This window comes from Triticum urartu, chromosome 1 (genome assembly GCF_003073215.2).
Source record: "Triticum urartu cultivar G1812 chromosome 1, Tu2.1, whole genome shotgun sequence".
NCBI lineage: Eukaryota > Viridiplantae > Streptophyta > Magnoliopsida > Poales > Poaceae > Triticum > Triticum urartu.
In genome coordinates, this window is record NC_053022.1 from 26,499,227 (window position 1) to 26,522,592 (window position 23,366).

Here is a 23,366-nt window from a genome sequence, read left to right on the forward strand (position 1 = left end):
GGTCTTTAGGATCGCACCTTCCCCTCCTCTTCGGCCTGCGTGACTTCCGTTACGAGAGACAAGGGGAGGGGGTGCCTGTATATGTATCTGTACTCTCACGGCATAATTGATTGACAGTTCAGTGCTTCTCTCTCTCGTCTAGCTGCCTCGTGCGCTCGCCACACGTGTTGTGGTCTCATGTGTCGCGCTCTCCACCGTGGTCCCTTAACCTTATCCTCAGACAATTCTCTCCATTTGCTCTTCTTTCTGAGTTGACCCCTCTTCTCCTCTCTCTTGCTCTTTCTACCTCATTGCCAACAACTAATCTGGTTGTGCCGCTCTCTCAGCCCTTTTCATCCACAAATGCCGCCGACTACTGCAAGCAAACCACTGTTACTGCAAGTTGAAAACAACATGTGAAACACCATCCACTTTTGTTACAAGGCCAAGTGTCGGTGCTGCAGGCAAGGGTTTGATGCTACAAGATGGGCCGGTGTTGCATGGCCGACCATTGCTCTCCACGCCACTGCAACCTGGGCGCTCTATGCCGCAAAGCAGGTTGCCAATGTGCTTCCGACATTGCAAAACATGTGCATGTTCTGCAAGGCCGGCCCTCTAGTGCTGCAAGGTCGGTGCCAGCGTGCCTTCTCTACTGCAAGATGAGACACTGGTGCTACAAGTCCGTGGCGCCGGCGTGCTTTTCATTGGCCTACCATGGCTACCATGGTGGTACCCAAATTGGTCTATTGTTGAGAAACATGGGTGTATGTTTCTAGTGGTGGGGCCGAGAGACGACCGAGTGGGAGTCGATCCGACAGTGAGGCATGAATAATTGAACGGCTAATCCGTGCTAACTCTAGCGCACACCCATGAAGTTTCCTTGTTGGAACATAAGGGCTAGCCAGTTTTGACCAGCTTTGGGATTGTAATTGCTTAGACCGATGTAAGAAAAATAATAACCACTCGAGAGTGTAAAATCGGTAGGACGTTCATAGATTGTGATCGTTAAGGGCCGCTCCTCCCCGCTCCAACCCTAACCGCGTCGCCAGCCGCCCCTCCCCGCTCCTCCCCCGCTTCGCCGCCGCCTGAGGGGACACCGGCGAAGCCCGCGTGGTCCCCAGGGAAGGTGGTCGCGGGGCGTCCTCGTCGTTCTCGTGCAGATCTCGCGGCGGCCGGTGGCGCGCGGCAGTGTTTCGCCGGTGGCTGGCGCCTGCTGCCCGTGGGGCGGCGTCCCTCACGGCGGTGGGGCTGTCCCTGAACGGCGCTTGGTGGTGGCCACGTGGCGGTGCGCGGGTGGGCCAGGTCTGGGCTTCCGGTCTGCGTCCTCGTCATGGCAGCGCTTTCCATTGCCCTCGGCCATGAGCCGTGGTCCGGGACGGGCCGAGCGCCGGTGGTGCTGGCCAGGACGCACGCTGGCAGCGCCCTACTTCATCTCGCATCGTCTCGCTGGTCAATGGTGGTGGTCATCTTCCTCGTCAGAGATGGCCGGCCATAGGCTTGGTGATCGGATCTCGAGATCCATCATCTAGTCCCGGCTGCGAGTTGGCGAGACATGGTTGCCGGTGAAAACCGAGCTGTTGGCAGGCGATGGCGGCATTCTACGCCGTTACCTTGATGGAGGTATCGTCGTGTAACTACTGTCAACCCACTCGTGCTGCTCTGGGGGAAACCCTAGGATCTGGTGTTTCATATCGGACGATGGCGGCACTGCGGCGTCGTTTCTCTCTTGGGAGTATCATTTGTGGAGCAGCGCTGGAAGTCAGAGGCAGGAGGTGGAGCATGGTGGCTGGTGGTACTTGGCAGCATGGTGCTGCGGTGTATCAGTGGCAACCGCGACGTGCACAGCTGTTTGCGCACAGGAAGGAGGTGCCGTTGGGCGCCGTGGTGACGTCGACGATAGCTAGACCGAGCAAGGTTGATGCATCAGTACAGTTCTGAAGATGGAGCGGTGGCAGTTGGCAGCGGCGGCCTCTGAAAGCATGCCGGACCGGCGAGACCCATGCCCGGCAGGCGTCCTGGATGGATCCTCATGTGTTAGATGTTAGGTTTGGCTGCGATGTCTGTTTGGTATTAGGCCCAGGCTCTCTGCGCCCCTTCATCAACTAGATAGGTGTAGTGACAGTTTGTTGCTTAGACGATGGCTTTAGACTTACGGTGGTATTGCTTTGTAAGGTCTTGTGAGAATAATTAATAAAGTGGCCGTATGCATCGCCCAAATGCAAAGGCCCGGGGTCATCCTCCTTTTCTAAAAAAACGACTTTCATAAATTTGTGGGTGTAGAATCGTGCATAGAATGGTGACGACGTTCTGTTGTCAAACCAGATAAGAGCACCTTATGCCTATGCCGCTATATATGCCAGAACTGAGATAACGAATTGTGGTGACCTCCACCGACGTAGACAGGCACATGCAGTTTTTTTTTGTGGCGGGGGGGGGGGGGGTCTGTTTGCTGCAGGATCCGATCGAATGGCTTGCCAGCCGACTGATCTTGAGCACCGATCAACCGATTGACGTGTAGCGTCCGCAAATAGCGTATGCGTTTTTTCTTGGTGATAAAAATGTGTTCTGTACTATACACATGATATGGCAATTTATTCACTATATACATGAGAAACAAATACACAAATGCATGCTTTTCCAAAGTCTTGCTATACACATGAGATGACAATTTATTCGTAAGTGCATAATATAAACAATAAAGGTTGTTGTCCGCGCATTTGAGCGTAACCACTGTGCTTTCTTCAAATATAATATGTGAGTTTTGTGTTTGATTTGACAGCGTCAGTTCAAATAGTCGATTCAATGTTGCAACGTTGAAATAGCTAGCATCAAAACAAGTGAATAGCCAAGATTGGGGAGAACATGATGTTAAAGTCAAATCTGTCTTCATTTCCAAGACTGAAACAGAATGCAACATGGCTCTTTACGAGCATAAGTAGGAAACCGGTTGTAACGTAACAAAATCAACGTGACTCAAAACGCGAGCCCTGACCCCTGGAGCTTCTCTCGGACGATGCGATCTAACTTTTCCCCCATTTCCTGGCTCATGTGGTTCCTCCAGTCTCCAACTTTTCCTTTTCTAAAAAACATAGAATTACCTACATAACATTTGTTTCCACGATCAATGCCACCCACCTGGTTAATTTCTAGGCTAGTAAGCATCTCAAAGCTGCACAACCTGACCACCTGCAACACCAGAGCTCTCCTCCTCTCGAGACAGCGGGACGCCGAGAAATTTTGCTAGCCTCCGCACGACATGCACCGGATCCGACTTGATCTCTTCATACTTCAGAAAGAGAACATTGTTAGGCCTGGCTAGACTCTCCTTCCAGTACTCGAGGCAGTGGTTCCAGAAGGGGCCGGAAGACGAGAAGCCCTTGGAGAACATGCTGAAAGCACTCTCCATCGACAGGTTGGAACCCTCGATGAGAGCATCTTCAACAGCCGCGCTAAACTAGCGCCGTGCCGTAAATTAGGCCGTTTTAGCGCGCGCGCAACGCGGCGGGTCGCTCCAGCGAGCGCGCAAAAATGGCGCGCGCTATAACGGGTTGGGCGCGAAGTTGAAAACACTTACCCGCGCGGCGTATTTCGAGCGTCAGCTACAGCGCGCGGCACACTCGAGCACTCGCGCCGCACTCTCTCCTCTCCTCGTCCTATGCCCCGCGCGCGCCGGCGCCGGCGCCCTGCCACCCACCCATGGACGCGCACACCGGCGCCCCGCTCACCCCGCTGTACAGCCGCGACCCCTCCCGCCGCCGCCGCCACCGCCGCCGGAAACCCTAGCGCGGGAAGCGCTGGCGTCGCATTTGAACTTGGTTGGATGAACTTGTGGGCATGATTTTGAACTTGTGGGCATGAACTTTTATTCATCAACTTGTTTGTGTCAAATTTCACATGTTCATTTTGTCCAAAATATCATATATGCAAAATGCCCGGCGAGTCGTGCGCGCTGTATTTTTACGCTCTGCTGGAGCGGCGCACGCGCGCTGCATTATAGCGCGGCTGCTGGAGCCAGCGCAGGCGGGCGCGCAAAACCAGCCGCAGCGCGTGCGGTAAACAGGTTTTTTGCGCGCGGCGCTCAGCGCGGCTGTTGGAGATGCTCTAATTTTGTTCTCGAAGTGCAACCTTGAGACCAGGGCATCCTTGGGATCCCGGCACATGTACACGACTCGGTAGCTCATGTCCAGTGGGAGCAGCGACATCGGCATGTGTGTGGCGAGAAGCCTCGGGGAAGAAAGCGTCTCGATGTGTGCATGATGATCCGCGCCGCCGCCGCCAACACCAGGGATCTCGATGAATGGCACGACGCGCTGAGGGTGGTTGCTGAGGAGGGGGTGGTCGTCGAAGCTGTAGCGAGAGCAGTTGACGATGGTGAAGGCAAGGGCCTTGAGCCAAGTCGTGCCGCACTTGGGCTGCGTGGCGAGGATGATGTCGTCGGCGCGGGGTTCGAAGGCGTCCTGGGCCAGCAGGATCTACTATCCTAATGGTGATTTGCTGAACTCCAAGCCAAAGCATGGTGCTTCCTTCACCTGGCAAAGCATTATGGCAGGTATCACTACTCTCAAACGAGGTTATATTTGGCGAGTGGGGGATGGACATAACATCAATATTTGGGAAGATGCCTGGATCCCAAATTGTGCCACTAGAAAGATTGTGACTCCTAGGAGGGGGCATTTATTATCAAAAGTTGTAGATTTGATTGACCCGGTCTCCAACGATTGGGATGAGGGCCTGATTAGACAAACTATGTGGACCATTGACGCACAACGGATTCTTTCAATCCCAATTTCGCAACATAATATGACAGATTTTATTGCCTGGAGTTATACAAAAAATGGTCTGTTTTCGATACGGTCTGCTTACTCTGTGGAGTGGAACTATCAGTATGGGAGCAAACTAAAATATTCCAACGGGATGGGACGGAGCACACGTAACCCTATATGGTGTCAGATATGGAAGTTATCTTGTCCGGCAAAAGTCAAAATATTTTTATGACGGACACTACATGGTACTCTTCCATGTCGGGCAACACTCACTAATAGACACATGAAGGTCTCACCCTTGTGTCCTACATGCTCCCAGGGTGTAGAAGATACAAAACACTTGCTTTTCCTATGTAGAAAAGCGAAAGAGGTTTGGAAAAGGCTAGGGTTGGATATGATTATTGAGAGAGCTTGTGAGATTGATCATGCCGGGGAGGCAATACTGGAATACTTATTACTCCTTCCAGATCAAGATCTGCGCATTATGGGGTACGAAAATGTTCGAGAAATGGTAGTTATCTCTGCTTGGTATCTATGGTGGGAAAGAAGGAAATTAGTGCATAAGGAATTCACTCAAAATGCGACTCAGATCTCGATGGGGATCATAGCTCTTACATATAATTTTGTAAATGCATCATCTTCAAATGCGTCCATAAAAAAGGGGGGTTGGCAATGTCCTCCTAGGGGCTTTGTGAAACTCAATGTTGACGCCTCTTTTGACCATGACTTGCTGGAGGGTACGATGGGGGCAGTATTGAGAGACGACAAAGGTAGGTTTATTGCAGGAGGGAATGGAAAGATAGACTACTGTGCGGACGTTCTCATGGCGGAGGCCTTAGCTCTCAAATTTGGCCTAAATTTAGCGCAGAGGGCGAGATGTAATCGCCTAATCATCAACTCTGACAATCTGGAGATGGTTGAGATAATGCAAGACGGAGGACAGTCAGCGGGAGCGGCGGCGGCAATCTTCGATGACTGCTATCACTATGCTTGTGGTTTTATCATGACTAAATTCGAACATTGTAATAGAGAGGCAAATAAAGTAGCACATGAACTTGCTAGATTAGCTAGATTTTTTCCGACTTCGATTTGGTTTGAGGAGCCTATTAGTGAAATTGTAACATTTCTCACAAACGATGTATTGGTTATTGCTAATGAATAAAATTTCATTTTATTTCAAAAAAAAAAAACTTCATCGACATCAGGCCCAGGTGTGCAGTGTCGCAATGCTATTATGTGCTATCATATGCATAAAAAATACGAATCTGATCGAGATCTTGTAATCTGTGCTGATAATTTAGAGGATCTTACCGGATCCACTTATTCTTCACCCCACGTGTGTTGTGTTCGATCAGATCCATGCATACCTCCCAAGCCCATTCAACCCAGGGAATACACAGCTATACAATGCAAATGACCAGCATAATATTTTTTCTTTGAAAAAGAGGTTAAAACCCCCGGCCTCTGCATCATTTGATGCATACCGCCATCTTTATTTATTATTCAACACATGTCTAACAAGAACATACATCAAGCCACCCGAAGCCACCACTCACACCTACAAAACTCGATAATATGGAGTGCTCTCACTCCTCTTGTCTAAAACCGGTGTCATCGCCGATCCATTCATATAACGTATCGGAACCCACAATCGGTGCAACAGACCTAAAGTGTACATCACATGCACACGTTTTAAACGCCGCGATCATCATCGAACCGCGGACCCATCTTCTGGAGAAAGATTTGCACCATCCTTGCCAGTCGGTCCATCTGTCGACCCCATGGTTTTGGCTACCGCCCGAGAAAAACGGATACCGGGCGGTTACCGCGTTTCTCGGCGCCCCACGAGAAATACCTATCCCGAGCAAAAAATACCAATTTTTTTGAATAATTTGAATTTGAACGCTCAGGTTCTAGTACAATACCTTTGTTTCTCAATTCAGACAGTACCCTTACTCTGGTGTAGTGGTACCCATCAGTTATGCGCCTCGAGAGGTAGCTGGTTCGAGTCCGCCTTCCGCTCCATCTTTTGTTCTTTTTGTTATTTCTCAGAATATAGGCAGTAAAAAACGTGAAAAAATGACGGCGAAAAGAATAGAACTCGCGACCTAAACAGAACTCGCGCATGTAGTTTAGGTACCACTGACCTACTACCCCTTTTGTGAATGGCATCAGTTCAAGATATTATTATATCTAATTTTAAATTGTTTGAATTCAAAATTCAATTGTAAATTTCTTCCGAAATTTGTTCGGTATTTCTCGATAACCGTGGTTACCGGGAATATCTCCCACCCAGGACAAAATTTGCCTATTTGGCGTCCAGTCGGTCCATCCGTCCTGATCCGCCCTCCCACAAAGCCGCCAGAGCAGCGCCGAACCGCCGGGAAAGACGAAGATCGAAGGGAGATCTCACGCCGCCGATCCCTTCAGACCGCGGGGCTGCAGCCTAGATCCCCGTCGTCCCCATGACCGGCGGTGCCCGGGTTTAGCCGGCGCACATCTCCAGGGACGACGAGGTGGAGGAGAGAGAGAGGGGAGGGGGGGGGGGCGGCCGGGGCAAATGACCAGCATGTCTACAATTTTTGTTGTACCCAAGAACTGGTTAATTTCGAGAATGTTTTGAGTAAGATCATCTTAATTTGAAGATTCTTTACAAACTTTCTAGGCTGGTCTATTCATCATGATACACTTTCTCATTTCTTTGCTTCCCAATATTCCAGCAGCCTATGGGCATCTCCAAGAGACAAAAAAAGAAAGGATCCAGAAGGCCGTCACAGAAGATTGCACATTCAATGCAACTCGCAAAGTCAACTTGGAGACTCGACATATCATAAAGGTGAATCAGCTCAAGGCGTGTCTCCATTCTCCTGGCGGCAATCGCATGAATGGGGTGGGGATGAGATTCCTCCTCGGGATCCCTTGGTTCCTAACTTTGGCTTCCTGACTAGGCCCAACTATGTAGACTTCTTCGCTCGGGTGACTCCGACAAGCTTGGTGATGATGCCCTCGATGACCACAACAACAAGTGATTTCCTTTGATTTCGTGTAGTTCCCTTCAACCTTTTTGGTACTTTATGCCAAAGGGGGAGAAGTGGTATCTTAGGGTGCCTCACCGGTATTCGTATTGGTAAAGTCACGGGAGAATATCATACAGAAACCAATATTCAATAAAAACTTCGTGGAAACCATATTTTAAAGTTTTAAAAAAATCTGAAGAAAATACGGGATGTTAAGAGGGTGATGTTTTATTGCCACGCAAAATTTCAAGTTGAAACACATTACGAGATGTGAGCTATAAAAAAGACAAATTGAGCCCTGAATAGTGACATTACTGTTTGGCACTATTCAATGCTGATTTTGTCTTTTTCATAATTCACATCTCGTGGTTTTCACCGGTTTCCATCGAATGTTGGTTTCCGTATGATATTCTCCCGTAAAGTCACATGCCTTTTTTGGTTCTTCCTTGGTTGGTTCTTTGTGGCATGTGAACCTGATTTTTTTCTTATTGTAAGGTGTATGAGACTACGTGTTATGCATGCTGCCTTACATGGATGTGGTTGTGAGACATATTATTAATTATATGTGATGCGAGGCTATTTCATGCGATGGTTCATAAATTTTCATTACAAGTATAGCTCTCAACCAAACCATGATACCCAATGCATTTGTGATGGCTATCATAACTATAAAAATAGTTCAAATGCATGCATTATGTGGTTATATGATCTATAGGGGGAGTAAATTCTCTCAAGTATCACTGTAAATATGTGCATCTTGTTTTACGTCAAGATCCATTGTGCACACATTAAGGTGGAGCCCGTCTAAATCATGTAACCATTTGCTCTCCTAGGCTTAAAAGTGCAATCATGCTCTTAATCATATTTTGATGTTGATGACAATATAGATATAGGGAACTAATTTTGTTTGCCAAGTATATACACAAATTTTAGTCCCCGTGAAAATTATATGTGTGGATCATCAAGCCACCAAAATGGTTATCACTCAAGATTGGTGCAATGACGACAAGAACCATTGCTTTTTCTGTTATGTCTTCAGTTATACGGATCCCGCACTTTTAAGAGGGGATCAAAAGGGCTTCAGGATATTTTTATCAGTAGATCTTCTATACACCATTCCTCTCGAATGATACACAAAAAGTTTACCAAGTCCCACATTTACCATAGCAAAATCCCCCCTCCCCACCCACACACACGTGTGCGCGTGTGCACACACACACACTGAATGGTCGATTGTCTGGGCTGCTAGCCGGAAGACTGGGTAATGTTGGAAATGACTCTAGTAGGTTTATCTCTAGCTGGACAAAGTGGTCAGACAAGTTGGCCAGGGAGTGTTTTTCGTCTAGGCATAGCCAGCCGGCCGAGCTGCAAGTCAGACGTCCATTGGTACAAAGAGCAAATTCGTCCGGGCATAGCCAGTTGTCCAGTTAACTAACCGGATGACCGGCGAATGCCATGCCTCGCTCTTTGTTTCCTACTACTCTCTTGTGCAGACACTAAATGTCTTTGTGCCAATGTAAATACACCTTAAATGTCTTGAGTGACATGGGCATGAGTGCACAAAATCCTGAGATATTTAAAGGGCACTCTAGGTAAAGAGTTGGGGTTTGCAAAGAGTAGACATCTTGAGGTGAATGACTATAGTGACCCTGATTGGGCCAATTTCAAGATGGCGTAAGATCAACTTCAAGCTATTGTGTGCCTGTGAGAGGAAATTTGATGCCATGAAGAAGCAAGAAAACAGACAGTTGTGTCTAGATCAACAACAGAAGCTATGTATAGAGCATTGTCTCAAGGGTTGAGTGAGATGCTCTGGGTGAAGAACTTACTAAGAGTTGAAACTTCTGAGGAAGGGAACCTTGAGAGTGTGGTATGACAATCAGTCATTCATAAGCATTGCCCATAACTCAGTTCAACATGATAGAACAAAACATGTGAATATAGATCACTTCTTCATTAAGGAGAAACTCAATGCTAAGATCACCAACCTTACTCATGTCAGCTCTAGGCATCAGATTGCTTGACGAAGGGAATGGGAACAAAGGACTGCCACTTGGCATGTGAAAGATGGATATCTACCAACCCATTGGAGTTTTGAACCGATGTAGGCCTGGCCCATCTCCACTTAGCCCAGCACATGTGACTGACGTACATAGATGAGGAGGTGTTGGTCCCTGTCTGCACGGGGCACCAACACACGCGCGCGCGCGACACAACCTGGTACGTCTCTGTCTGTCTCTCTCTCTGTCTCTCTCATCCTCTCTCTCTCTCTCTCTCTCTCTCTCGTTCTACACATAACATTGTCAGCAAACAAATATGCTCAAGTCATATCACAAGCAGAGGCAGAGATGCAATGGGCCTAAGGTGCATACAGATCAGTTTGGTCAACCACTATTACCTTGCTAATTAATATTATGAGCTCCCATTTAGCATTAGTAATCTGTACAGTCAGCAGGGTTGCAGATTTGAAGTCCCTCCCATTTCGCCCATTATATCTGTTTACTGGAGCAAGGAAATCTTCAGGGGTTTACTCTGCACAGCTTCAGTGATTCAGGAATTTATGTTGCTTAAAAACCTGGTAGCAATTGATATTCAGTTTTGCAGGTGGCGGTGTCTTTTCTTCAGATTCCAAACGGAACCGACAATCTCTTCTACATAACTGTGTTCGATGGGTATGACCAATACTCCTTGATTTTTGAGTCATTCTTTTTCCTGCTATTTAATATTACTGTGTTTTATCATTATACTCAATTTGGTAATTTTAGTTAGTCATGAAAAATAATATAGGCATTTTTTTTCTTTTTTTCTATTTATTTTTTCATTTCTACTTAGAACTAAATATTATAGTTTTTTAGTGATTTCTTTTTTCTTTTAGGTCACAAAAATTATAAACTTTCTGTTAGTGCCATTAGTTTTCAAATTTGAAAACACTTTTTTAGTTTTTTTGCTTTTAGTGCCTATTTTTTCCAGTTTTTTGTTTTGTTTTCTGCATTTTTTTTCTTGCTTTATTTTTTAATTCCTTTTGCTTTTAGTTTTAGAAAAATTATAAACTTTCTGTTAGTGCCATTAGTTTTCAAATTTGAAAACACTTTTTTAATTTTTTAGTTTTCTTTGTTGCTTTATTTATTTTATTTTGTTTCTACTTACAACAAAATACTTATTGTTGCTATTTTAATTTGTTTTCCAGTTTTTTGTTTTGTTTTCTGTATTATTTATTTTCTTTTGTTTTTTGCTTTATTTTTTAATTCTTTTTGCTTTTAGGTCAGCAAAATTATAAACTTTCTGTTAGTGCCATTAGTTTTAGAAAAATTATAAACTTTCTTTTAATGCCATTATTTTTCAAATTTGAATAGTTAAAATCTGAATTCTTTGAAATTTGTGTGAATGTGATTAACTTTACTAAAAAAATGAACATAGATGCACCTATAGAGAAAATTCGACCTAAATTCATAGTTTTCAAACGAACTCTGAAAAAGTTGGCATAGCATACTTGTGTGTTACAAAGTTGGCATGGTATCATCATAATAGTTGCGGGAGAAAGTCTTCACTTTTTCTTCGCTTGTGTCATTTGCTTATTGCGCCGTAACCATGGATAATCTTCATCGTTTATCAGGATGCTTGGGTCAGCCTTGACATTGAAGGGAGGAATTTCATGAAACTTTTCATAATCTTCAGACATGTCTGTCTTGCCCTCCACTCCCAGGATGTCCCTTTTTCCTGAAAGAACTATATGGCGCTTTGGCTCATCGTATGATGTATTCGCTTCCTTATCTTTTCTTTTTCTCGGTTTGGTAGACATGTCCTTCACATAGATAACCTGTGCCACATCATTGGCTAGGACAAACGGTTCGTCAGTGTACCCAAGATTTTTCAGATCCACTGTTGTCATTCCGTACTGTGGGTCTACCTGTACCCCGCCTCCTGACAGATTGACCCATTTGCACTTAAACAAAGGGACCTTAAAATCATGTTCGTAGTCAAGTTCCCATATGTCCACTATGTAACCATAATATGTGTCGTTTCCGCTCTCGGTTGCTGCATCAAAGCGGACACCGCTATTTTGGTTGGTGCTCTTTTGATCTTGGGAGATCGTGTAAAATGTATTCCCATTTATCTCGTATCCTTTGTAAGTCAATACAGTCAAAGATGGTCCCCTGGACAACAAGTACAGCTCATCACAAACAGTGTTGTCACCTCTGAGACGTGTTTCCAACCAACTGCTGAAAGTCCTGATGTGTTCACATGTAATCCAGTCGTCGCACTGCTCCGGGTGTTTGGAGCGCAGACTGTTCTTGTGTTCATCGACATACGGGGTCACCAAGATAGAGTTCTGTAGAACTGTGTAGTGTGCTTGAGACCAAGAATATCCGTCCCTGCATATTATTGAGTCACTTTCAAGAGTGCCTTTTCCAGTCAGTCTCCCCTCATACCGCGATTTAGGGAGACCTATCTTCTTAAGGCCAGGAATGAAGTCAACACAAAACCCGATAACATCCTCTATTTGATGGCCCATGGAGATGCTTCCTTCTGGCCTAGCGCGGTTACGGACATATTTCTTTAGGACTCCCATGAACCTCTCAAAGGGGAACATATTGTGTAGAAATACGGGCCCCAGGATGACAATCTCGTCGACTAGATAAACTAGGACGTGCGTCATGATATTGAAGAAGGATGGTGGGAACACCAGCTCAAAACTGACAAGACATTGCGCCACATCACTCCTTAGCCTTGGTACGATTTCTGGATCGATCACCTTCTGAGAGATTGCATTGAGGAATGCAGATAGCTTCACAATGGCTAATCAGATGTTTTTCGGTAGAAGCCCCCTCAATGCAACCGGAAGCAGTTGCGTCATAATCACGTGGCAGTCATGAGACTTTAGGTTCTAAAACTTTTTCTCTGGCATATTTATTATTCCCTTTATATTCGACGAGAAGCCAGTCGTGACCTTCATACTGAGCAGGCATTCAAAGAAGATTTCTTTCTCTTCTTTCGTAAGAGCGTAGCTGGCAGGACCTTTATACTGCTTCGGAGGCATGCCGTCTTTTTCGTGCAAACGTTGCAAGTCCTCCCGTGCCTCAGGTGTATCTTTTGTCTTCCCATACACGCCCAAGAAGCCTAGCAGGTTCACGCAAAGGTTCTTCGTCACATGCATCACGTCGATTGAAGAGTGGACCTCTAGGTCTTTCAAGTAGGGTAGGTCCCAAAATATAGATTTCTTCTTCCACATGGGTGCGTGTCCCTCAGCGTCATTCGGAACAGCTAGTCCGCCGGGACCCTTTCCAAATATTATGTGTAAATCATTGACCATAGCAAGTACTTGATCACCGGTACGCATGGCGGGCTTCTTCCGGTGATCTGCCTCGCCTTTGAAATGCCTGCCTTTCTTTCGACATTGATGGTTGGTCAGAAGAAATCGACGATGGCCCAGTTACACATTCTTCCTGCATTTGTCCAGGTATATACTTTCAGTGTCATCTAAACAGTGCGTGCATGTGTGGTATCCTTTGTTTGTCTGTCCTGAAAGGTTACTGAGAGCGGGCCAATCATTGATGGTCACGAACAGCAACGCCTTTTGGTTAAATTCCTCCTGTCTGTGCTCATCCCATGTACGTACACCGTTTCCATTCCACAGCTGTAAAAGTTCTTCAACTAATGGCCTTAGGTACACATCAATGTCATTGCCGGGTTGCTTAGGGCCTTGGATGAGAACTGGCATCATAACGAACTTCCGCTTCATGCACATCCCAGGAGGAAGGTTATACATAGATAGAGTCACGAGCCAGGTGTTGTGATTGCTACTCTGCTCCCCGAAAGGATTAATGCCATCCGTGCTTAAAGCAAACCATACGTTTCTTGGGTCCTTTGCAAACTCATCCCAGTACTTTCTCTCGATTTTTCTCCACTGCGACCTGTCAGCGGGTGTTCTCAACTTCCCGTCTTTCTTCCGGTCCTCACTGTGCCATCGCATCAACTTGGCATGCTCTTCGTTTCTGAACAGACGTTTCAACCGTGGTATTATAGGAGCATACCACATCACCTTCGCAGGAACCCTCTTCCTGGGGGGTTCGCCGTCAACATCACCAGGGTCATCTCGTCTAATCTTATACCGCAATGCACCGCATACCGGGCATGCGTTCAGATCCTTGTATGCACCGCGGTAGACGATGCAGTCATTAGGGCATGCATGTATCTTCTCCACCTCCAATCCTAGAGGGCATACGGCCTTCTTTGCTGCGTATGTACTGTCGGGCAATTCGTTATCCTTTGGAAGCTTCTTCTTCAATATTTTCAGTAGCTTCTCAAATCCTTTGTCAGCCACAGCATTCTCTGCCTTCCACTGCAGCAATTCCAGTACGGTACCGAGCTTTGTGTTGCCATCTTCGCAATTGGGGTACAACCTTTTTTTGTGATCCTCTAACATGCGATCGAACTTCAACTTCTCCTTTTGACTTTCGCATTGCGTCCTTGCATCGACAATGACCTGGCGGAGATCATCATCATCGGGCACATCGTCTGGTTCCTCTTGATCTTCAGCAGCTTCACCCGTTGCAGCATCATTGGGCACATCGTCTGGTTCCTCTTGATCTTCAGCAGCTCCCCCCGTTGCAGCATCACCGTATTCAGGGGGCACATAGTTGTCATCGTACTCTTCTTCTTCGCCGTCTTCCATCATAACCCCTATTTCTCTGTGCCTCGTCCAAACATTATAGTGTGGCATGAAACCCTTGTAAAGCAGGTGGGAGTGAAGATTTTTCCGGTTAGAGTAAGACCTCGTATTCCCACATTCAGTGCATGGACAACACATAAAACCATTCTGCTTGTTTGCCTCAGCTGCATCGAGAAACTCATGCACGCCCTTAATGTACTCGGAGGTGTGTCTGTCACCGTACATCCATTGCCGGTTCATCTGCGTGCATTATATATAATTAAGTGTCCAAATTAATAGAAGTTCATCATCACATTAAAACCAAAGTACATACATAGTTCTCATCTAACAACATATAGCTCTCCAGAGCATCTAATTAATTAAACCATACATTGAAACTATGTAAAACATTTCAATGCGAAAACAAATGCGATCATAATCGCAACCAAGGTAACAATTGATCCAACGGCATAGTGATACCAAGCCTCGGTATGAATGGCATATTTTCTAATCTTTCTAATCTTCAAGCGCATTGCATCCATCTTGATCTTGTGATCATCGACGACATCCGCAACATGCAACTCCAATATCATCTTCTCCTCCTCAATTTTTTTTTATTTTTTCCTTCAACAAATTGTTTTCTTCTTCAACTAAATTTAACCTCTCGACAATAGGGTCGGTTGGAATTTCCGATTCACATACATCCTACATAAATAAAATCTATGTCATGTTGGTCGGAATAATTTTCATAAACAATAAATGAACCAATAGTTATAAAGATAATATATATACCACATCCGAATCATAGATAGGACAAGGGCCGACGGGGGCGGATACCAAAACTATCGCACTATATAAGATGCAATAATAAAAGTAAGAAAATAATACAAGTATCTATGTAAACATACAAGTAAGAATATTTTTTCCTTTCAGAAAGAAGATAAGAACAAGAGGCTCACCACGGTGGTGCCGGCGATGAGCTCGGCGCGGGTGATCGACGGTGGTGAAGAAGGGGACGGGGCGTGACGGACCGCTAAACCTAGACAAATATTAAGGAAAATGGAGCTTGGAGGTCGAGCTTGGAGAGGAGAAAGCTTATGTAGTGTGGCTCGGGCATTCCATCGAACACCTTGTGTGCATAGGAGGTGAGCTAGAGCACCACCAAGCCCTCTCCCCCTCGGCCAGAAAAAAACAGAGCAGTGTGCGCTGCTCTTACGCGAGGGGGTATATATTGGCACCTCATTGGTCCCGGTTGGTGGCATGAACCGGGACTAAAGGGGAGCCTTTGGTTCCGGTTCAAGCCACCAACCGGGACCAATGGTGGTGGGCCAGGAGCGAGGCCCATTGGTCCCGGTTCGTCCCACCAACCGGGACCAAAAGGTCCAGACGAACCGGGACCAATGGCCCACGTGGCCCGGCCGGCCCCCTAGGCTCACGAACCGGGTCCAATGCCCCCATTGGTCCCGGTTCTGGACTGAACCGAGACTAATGGGATGACCCGGCCTGGACCTTTGCCCCCTTTTCTACTAGTGTGACCAGCTCGCGAAAGAGAGATCCTTCAGTTTCCATGAGCTTTGTATGTCTGTCATACTCCACTACTCTCCCTGGAAATGCTCATTAGTATGGGAAAGCCACCATGCATTTGGTTTCAAGTATAATTCATAAATTCCATATTAACTGTTGCTGGTCAATAAGATGATGGGTTGATAACTACAAAACAATCAATATATTTTTCATAAGTTGCCGGAAGGTAAACATACCGCGCCAATTGCAAGTACCATATCACAGTCCATAATAGTTGGTATACGGTGTGCAATTGTAATAACAGTGCAATGTTTGAATTCTGTCCGGATCGTTTTCTGAAGGACAACATCGTGGCATTGTCTATAGAGGCTGTGGCCTCATCAAGAACTAAGATACGACATCTTCTCAAAAGTGCACGTCCCAAAGAGAAGAGTTGCCTTTGGCCCATGCTCCAGTTTGATCCGCCTTCCACAACTAGTATGACAAGTTCTTGATCAGTACTACGAACAATATAATTCCCAGCATCGTGGTAGCAAAAGGATATAGCTAATGTGCTTAGGGGCACCAACAATTTGACATATTTAGTGGCACATGTATTTTCCCATTTATTTTGAATTCCCGAAATGACTAGAACAGAGTTTTCCATTTTCCCAATTTATTAGTTTCTGAAAATGAACTCCAGAAACAAGTATAGATGAAGTGAAGGTTCCTACCATGTGAATCCAATCCCTTCTCCTTCTCCTGGACAACTTCAAGCAGTTGACATTTGTCAAGAACCTGCAGCACAAATGCACAATAACAAATGGAGGAACCACTTTAGTGATTCCTTTTGAAATGTACATATGCCATAAATTGAGAAAGAGGGGCCTTAAGCCTATCAAAGTTGGTGGGAGGTGAAAACTTACTCTCCTACCAGAACGTCATCCATGTTCAACTTGTTCTTAACTCGAATTAGGGTGCCTATTTCTTCTATCAATGAAAAGTTGTCTAGTTCGTCCTAGGCAATCTAGTTCTTTTTTAATGAAAAAGGTGAAGGAAATATGCCCTAGAGGCAATAATAAAGTTATTATTTATTTCCTTATATCATGATAAATGTTTATTATTCATGCTAGAATTGTATTAACCGGAAACATAATACAAGTGTGAATACATAGACAAACAGAGTGTCACTAGTATGCCTCTACTTGACTAGCTTGTTAATCAAAGATGGTTATGTTTCCTAACCATGGACAAAAGAGTTGTTATTTGATTAACGAGATCACATCATTAGATGAATGACCTGATTGACATGACCCATTCCATTAGCTTAGCACCCGATCATTTAGTATGTTGCTATTGCTTTCTTCATGATTTATACATGTTCCTATGACTATGAGATTATGCAACTCCCGTTTGCCGGAGGAACACTTTGTGTGCTACCAAACGTCACAACGTAACTGGGTGATTATAAAGGAGCTCTACAGGTGTCTCCGAAGGTACATGTTGGGTTGGCGTATTTCGAGATTAGGATTTTTCACTCCGATTGTCGGAGAGGTATCTCTGGGCCCTCTCGGTAATGCACATCACTTAAGCCTTGCAAGCATTGCAACTAATGAGTTAGTTGCGGGATGATGTATTACAGAACGAGTAAAGAGACTTGCCGGTAACGACATTGAACTAGGTATTGGATACCGACGATCGAATCTCGGGCAAGTAACATACCGATGACAAAGGGAACAACGTATGTTGTTATGCGGTCTGACCGATAAAGATCTTCGTAGAATATGTAGGAGCCAATATGGGCATCCAGGTCCCGCTATTGGTTATTGACCGGAGACATGTCTCGGTCATGTCTACATCGTTCTCGAACCCGTAGGGTCCGCACGCTTAACGTTACAATGACAGTTATTATGAGTTTATGCATTTTGATGTACCGAAGTTAGTTCGGAGTCCCGGATGTGATCACGGACATGACGAGGAGTCTCGAAATGGTCGATACATAAAGATTGATATATTGGAAGCCTATGTTTGGATATCGGAAGTGTTTCGGGTGAAATCGAGATTTTACCGGAGTACCGGGAGGTTACCGGAACCCCCCGGGAGCTATATGGGCCTTAGTGGGCTTTAGTGGAAAGGAGAAAGGGGCAGCCCAAGGTGGGCCGCGCGCCTCCCCCCTCGCCTAGTCCTATTAGTACAAGGAGAGGTGGACGACCCCCCTCTCTCTCTTTCCCCATCGGGGAATCCTATTCCAACTAGGATTGGGGGGGGGGGGGAGTCCTACTCCCGGTAGGAGTAGGACTCCTCCTGCGCCCTCCTCCTGGCCGGCCGCCCCCTCCCCCTTGGATCCTTTATATACGGGGGCAGGGGGGCACCTCTAGACACACAAGTTGATCCTTGAGATCGTTCCTTAGCCGTGTGCGGTGCCCCCTGCCACCATATTCCACCTCGATCATATTGTAGCGGTGCTTAGGCGAAGCCCTGCGACGGTAGAACATCAAGATCGTCACCACGCCGTCGTGGACGGAACTCCTCCCCGACGCTTTGCTGGACCGGAGCCCGGGGATCGTCATCGAGCTGTACGTGTGCTAAGAACTCGGAGGTGCCGGAGTAACAGTGCTTGGATCGGTCGGATCGGGAAGACGTATGACTACTTCCTCTACATTGCATCAACGCTTCCGTAGTCGGTCTGCATGGGTACGTAGACAACACTCTCCCCTCTCGTTGCTATGCATCACCATGATCTTGCGTGTGCGTAGGAATTTTTTTGAAATTACTGCGTTCCCCAACAGTGGCATCCGAGCCTAGGTTTTATGGTTTGATGTTATATGCACGAGTAGAACACAAGTGAGTTGTGGGCAATATAAGTCATACTGCCTACCAGCATGTCATACTTTGGTTCGGTGGTATTGTTGGACGAGACGACTCGGACCAACATTATGCGTACGCTTACGCGAGACCGGTTCTCCCGACGTGCTTTGCACATAGGTGGCTTGCGGGCGACTGTCTCTCCAACTTTAGTTGAACCGAGTGTGGCTACGCCCGGTCCTTGCGAAGGTTAAAACGGAGTCTATTTGACAAACTATCGTTGTGGTTTTGATGCGTAGGTGAGATTGGTTCTTATTTAAGCCCGTAGCAGCCACGTAAAACTTGTAACAACAAAGTAGAGGACGTCTAACTTGTTTTTGCAGGGCATGTTGTGATGTGATATGGCCAAGACATGATTTTTATTGTATGAGATGATCATGTTTTGTAACCGAGTTATCGGCAACTGGCAGGAGCCATATGGTTGTCGCTTTATTGTATGCAATGCAATCGCAATGTAATGCTTTACTTTATTACTAAGCGGTAGTGATAGTCGTAGAAGCATAAGATTGGCGAGATGACAACGATGCTATGATGGAGATCAAGGTGTCTCGCCGGTGACAATGGTGATCATGACGGTGCTTCGGAGATGGAGATCACAGGCACAAGATGATGATGGCCATATCATATCACTTATATTGATTGCATGTGATGTTTATCTTTTATGCATCTTATCTTGCTTTGATTGACGGTAGCATTATAAGATGATCTCTCACTAAATTATCAAGAAGTGTTCTCCCTGAGTATGCACCGTTGCGAAAGTTCTTCGTGCTGAGAGACCACGTGATGATCGGGTGTGATAGGCTCTACGTTCAAATACAACGGGTGCAAAACAGTTGCACACGCGGAATACTCAGGTTATACTTGACGAGCCAAGCATATACAGATATGGCCTCGGAACACGGAGACCGAAAGGTCGAGCGTGAATCATATAGTAGATATGATCAACATAGTGATGTTCACCAATGAAACTACTCCATCTCACGTGATGATCGGACATGGTTTAGTTGATTTGGATCACGTGATCACTTAGAGGATTAGAGGGATGTCTATCTAAGTGGGAGTTCTTAAGTAATATGATTAGATTGAACTTAAATTTATCATGAACTTAGTCCTGGTAGTATTTTGCAAATTATGTTGTAGATCAATAGCTCGCGTTGTTGCTTCCCTGTGTTTATTTTGATATGTTCCTAGAGAAAATTGTGTTGAAAGATGTTAGTAGCAAAGATGCGGATTGGATCCGTGATCTGAGGTTTATCCTCATTGCTGCACAGAAGAATTATGTCCTTGATGCACCGCTAGGTGACGGACCTATTGCAGGAGCAGATGCAGACGTTATGAACGTTTGGCTAGCTCAATATAATGACTACTTGATAGTTTAGTGCACCATGCTTAATGGCTTAGAATCGGGACTTCAAAGACGTTTTGAACGTCATGGAGCATATGAGATGTTCCAGGAGTTGAAGTTAATATTTCAAGCAAATACCCGAGTTGAGAGATATGAAGTCTCCAACAAGTTCTATAGCCAAAAGATGGAGGAGAATCGCTCAACTAGTGAGCATGTGCTCAGATTGTCTGAGTACTACAATCGCTTGAATCAAGTGGGAGTTAATCTTCCAGATAAGATAGTGATTGACAGAATTCTCTAGTCACCATCACCAAGTTAGTAGAACTTCGTGATGAACTATGATATGCAAGGGATAACGGAAACGATTCCCAAGATCTTCGTAATGCGGAAATTGACGAAGGTAGAAATCAAGAAAAACATCAAGTGTTGATGGTAGACAAGACCACTAGTTTCAAGAAAAGGGCAGAGGGCAGAAGGGGAACTTCAAGAAGAACAGCAAGCAAGTTGCTGCTCAAGTGAAGAAGCCCAAGTCTGGTCCTAAGCCTGAGACTAAGTGTTTCTACTGCAAAGGGACTGGTCACTGGAAGCGGAACTACCCCAAGTGATTGGCAGATAAGAAGGATGGCAAAGTGAACATAAGTATATTTGATATACATGTTATTGATGTGTACTTTACTAGTGTTTACAGCAACCCCTCAGTATTTGATACTAGTTCAGTTGCTAAGATTAGTAACTCAAAACGGGAGTTGCAGAATAAACAGAGACTAGTTAAGGGTGAAGTGATGATGTGTGTTGGAAGTGGTTCCAAGATTGATATGATCATCATCGCACACTCCCCTATACTTTCAGGATTAGTGTTGAACCTAAATAAGTGTTATTTGGTTTTTGCGTTGAGCATGAATATGATTTGATCATGTTTATTGCAATACGGTTATTCATTAAAGTCAGAGAATAATTGTTGTTCTGTTTACATGAATAAAACCTTATATGGTTACACACCCAATGGAAATAGTTCGTTGGATTTCGATCATAGTGATACACATAATCATAATATTGAAACCAAAAGATGCAAAGTTAATAATGATAGTGCAACTTATTTGTGGCACTACCGTTTAGGTCATATTGGTGTAAAGCGCATGAAGAAACTCCATGCTGATGGACTTTTGGAATCACTTGATTATGAATCAGTTGATGCTTGCGAACCATGCCTCATGGGCAAGATGACTAAGACTCCGTTCTTTGGAACAACGGAGCGAGCAACAGATTTGTTGGAAATCATACATACTGATGTATGTGGTCCGATGAATATCGAGGCTCGCGACAGGTATCATTATTTTCTGATCTTCACAGATGATTTGAGCAGATATGAGTATATCTACTTGATGAAACATAAGTCTGAAACATTTGAAAAGTTCAAAGAATTTCAGAGTGAAGTGAAAAATCATCGTAACAAGAAAATAAAGTTTCTACGATCTGATCGTAGAGAAGAGTATTTGAGTTACGAGTTTGGCCTTCAGTTAAAAACAATATGAAATAGTTTCACTACTCACGCCACCTGGAACACCACAATGTAATGGTGTGTCCGAACGTCATAACCGTACTTTATTAGATATGGTGCGATCTATGATGTATCTTACAGATCTACCACTATCGTTTTGGGGTTATGCATTAGAGACAGCTGCATTCACGTTAAATAGGGCACCATCTAAATCCGTTGAGACGACACCGTATGGACTATGGTTTGCCAAGAAACCTAAGCTGTCGTTTCTTAAAGTTTGAGGTTGCAATGCTTATGTGAAAAAGTTTCAACCTGATAAGCTCAAACCCAAATCGGAGAAATGTGTCTTCATAGGATATCCAAAGGAAACTATTGGATACACCTTCTATCACAGATCCGAAGGCAAGACTTTTGTTGCTAAATTCGGAAACTTTCTAGAGAAGGAGTTTCTCTCGAAAGAAGTGAGTGGGAAGAAAGTAGAAAAGTTGATAAGGTAATTGTACCTTCTCCCTTATTGTAAAGTAGTTCATCACAAAAATCTGTTCTTCTGACTACTACACCAATTAGTGAGGAAGCTAATGATGATGATCATGTAACTTCAGATCAAGTTACTACCGAATCTCGTAGGTAAACCAGAGTGAGATCCGCACCAGAGTGGTACGGTAATCCTGTTCTGGAGGTCATGTTACTTGACCATGACGAACCTATGAACTATGAGGAAGCGATGATGAGCCCAGATTCCGCGAAATGGTTAGAGGCCATGAAATCTGAGATATGATCCATGTATGAGAACAAAGTTTGGACTTTGGTTGACTTGCCCGATGATCGGCAAGCAATTGAGAATAAATGGATCTTCAAGAGGAAGATGGACGCTGATAGTAGTGTTACTATCTACAAAGCTAGAATTGTCGCAAAAGGTTTTCGACAAGTTCAAGGTGTTGACTTCGATGAGAGCTTCTCACTCGTATCTATGCTTGAGTCTGTCCAAATCATGTTAGTAATTGCCGCATTTTATGAAATCTGGCAAATGGATAAACAAAACTGCATTCCTTAATGGATTTATTAAAGAAGAGTTGTATATGATGCAACCAGAAGGTTTTGTCAATCCGAAAGGTGCTAACAAAATGTGCAAGCTCGAGCGATCCATCTGTGGACTGGTGCAAGCATCTCGGAGTTGGAATATACGCTTTGATGAGTTGATCAAAGCATATAGTTTTATACAGACTTGCGGTGAAGCCTGTATTTACAAGAAAGTGAGTGGGAGCACTACATCATTTCTGATAAATATATGTGTATGACATATTGTTGATCGGAAATAATGTAGAATTATTCTGCAAAGCATAAAGGAGTGTTTGAAAGGAGTTTTTCAAAGAAAGACCTTGGTAAATCTACTTACATATTGAGCATCAAGATCTATAGAGATAGATCAAGACGCTTGATAAGTTTTTTCAATGAGTACATACCTTGACAAGATTTTGAAGTAGTTCAAAATGGAACAGTCAAAGAAAGAGTTCTTGCCTGTGTTACAAGGTGTGAAATTGAGTAAGACTCAAAGCCCGACCATGGCAGAAGATAGAAATAGAATGAAAGTCATTCCCTATGCCTCAGCCATAGGTTCTATAAAGTATGCCATGCTGTGTACCAGATCTATTGTATACCCTACACTGTGTTAAGCAAGGGAGTACAATAGTGATCTAGGAGTAGATCACTGGACATCGGTCAGAATTATCCTTAGTGAAATAAGGAT

At 44.9% G+C, this 23,366-nt stretch overlaps 2 pseudogenes; both read right to left on the reverse strand.

The window, feature by feature from the left end:
- Positions 1-2,952: 2,952 nt before the first annotated feature.
- LOC125532629 lies at positions 2,953-4,999 on the reverse strand (annotated as a pseudogene).
- Positions 5,000-5,628: 629 nt separating this feature from the next.
- LOC125532630 overlaps positions 5,629-23,366 on the reverse strand; it is a 138,353-nt pseudogene continuing 120,615 nt past the window's right edge.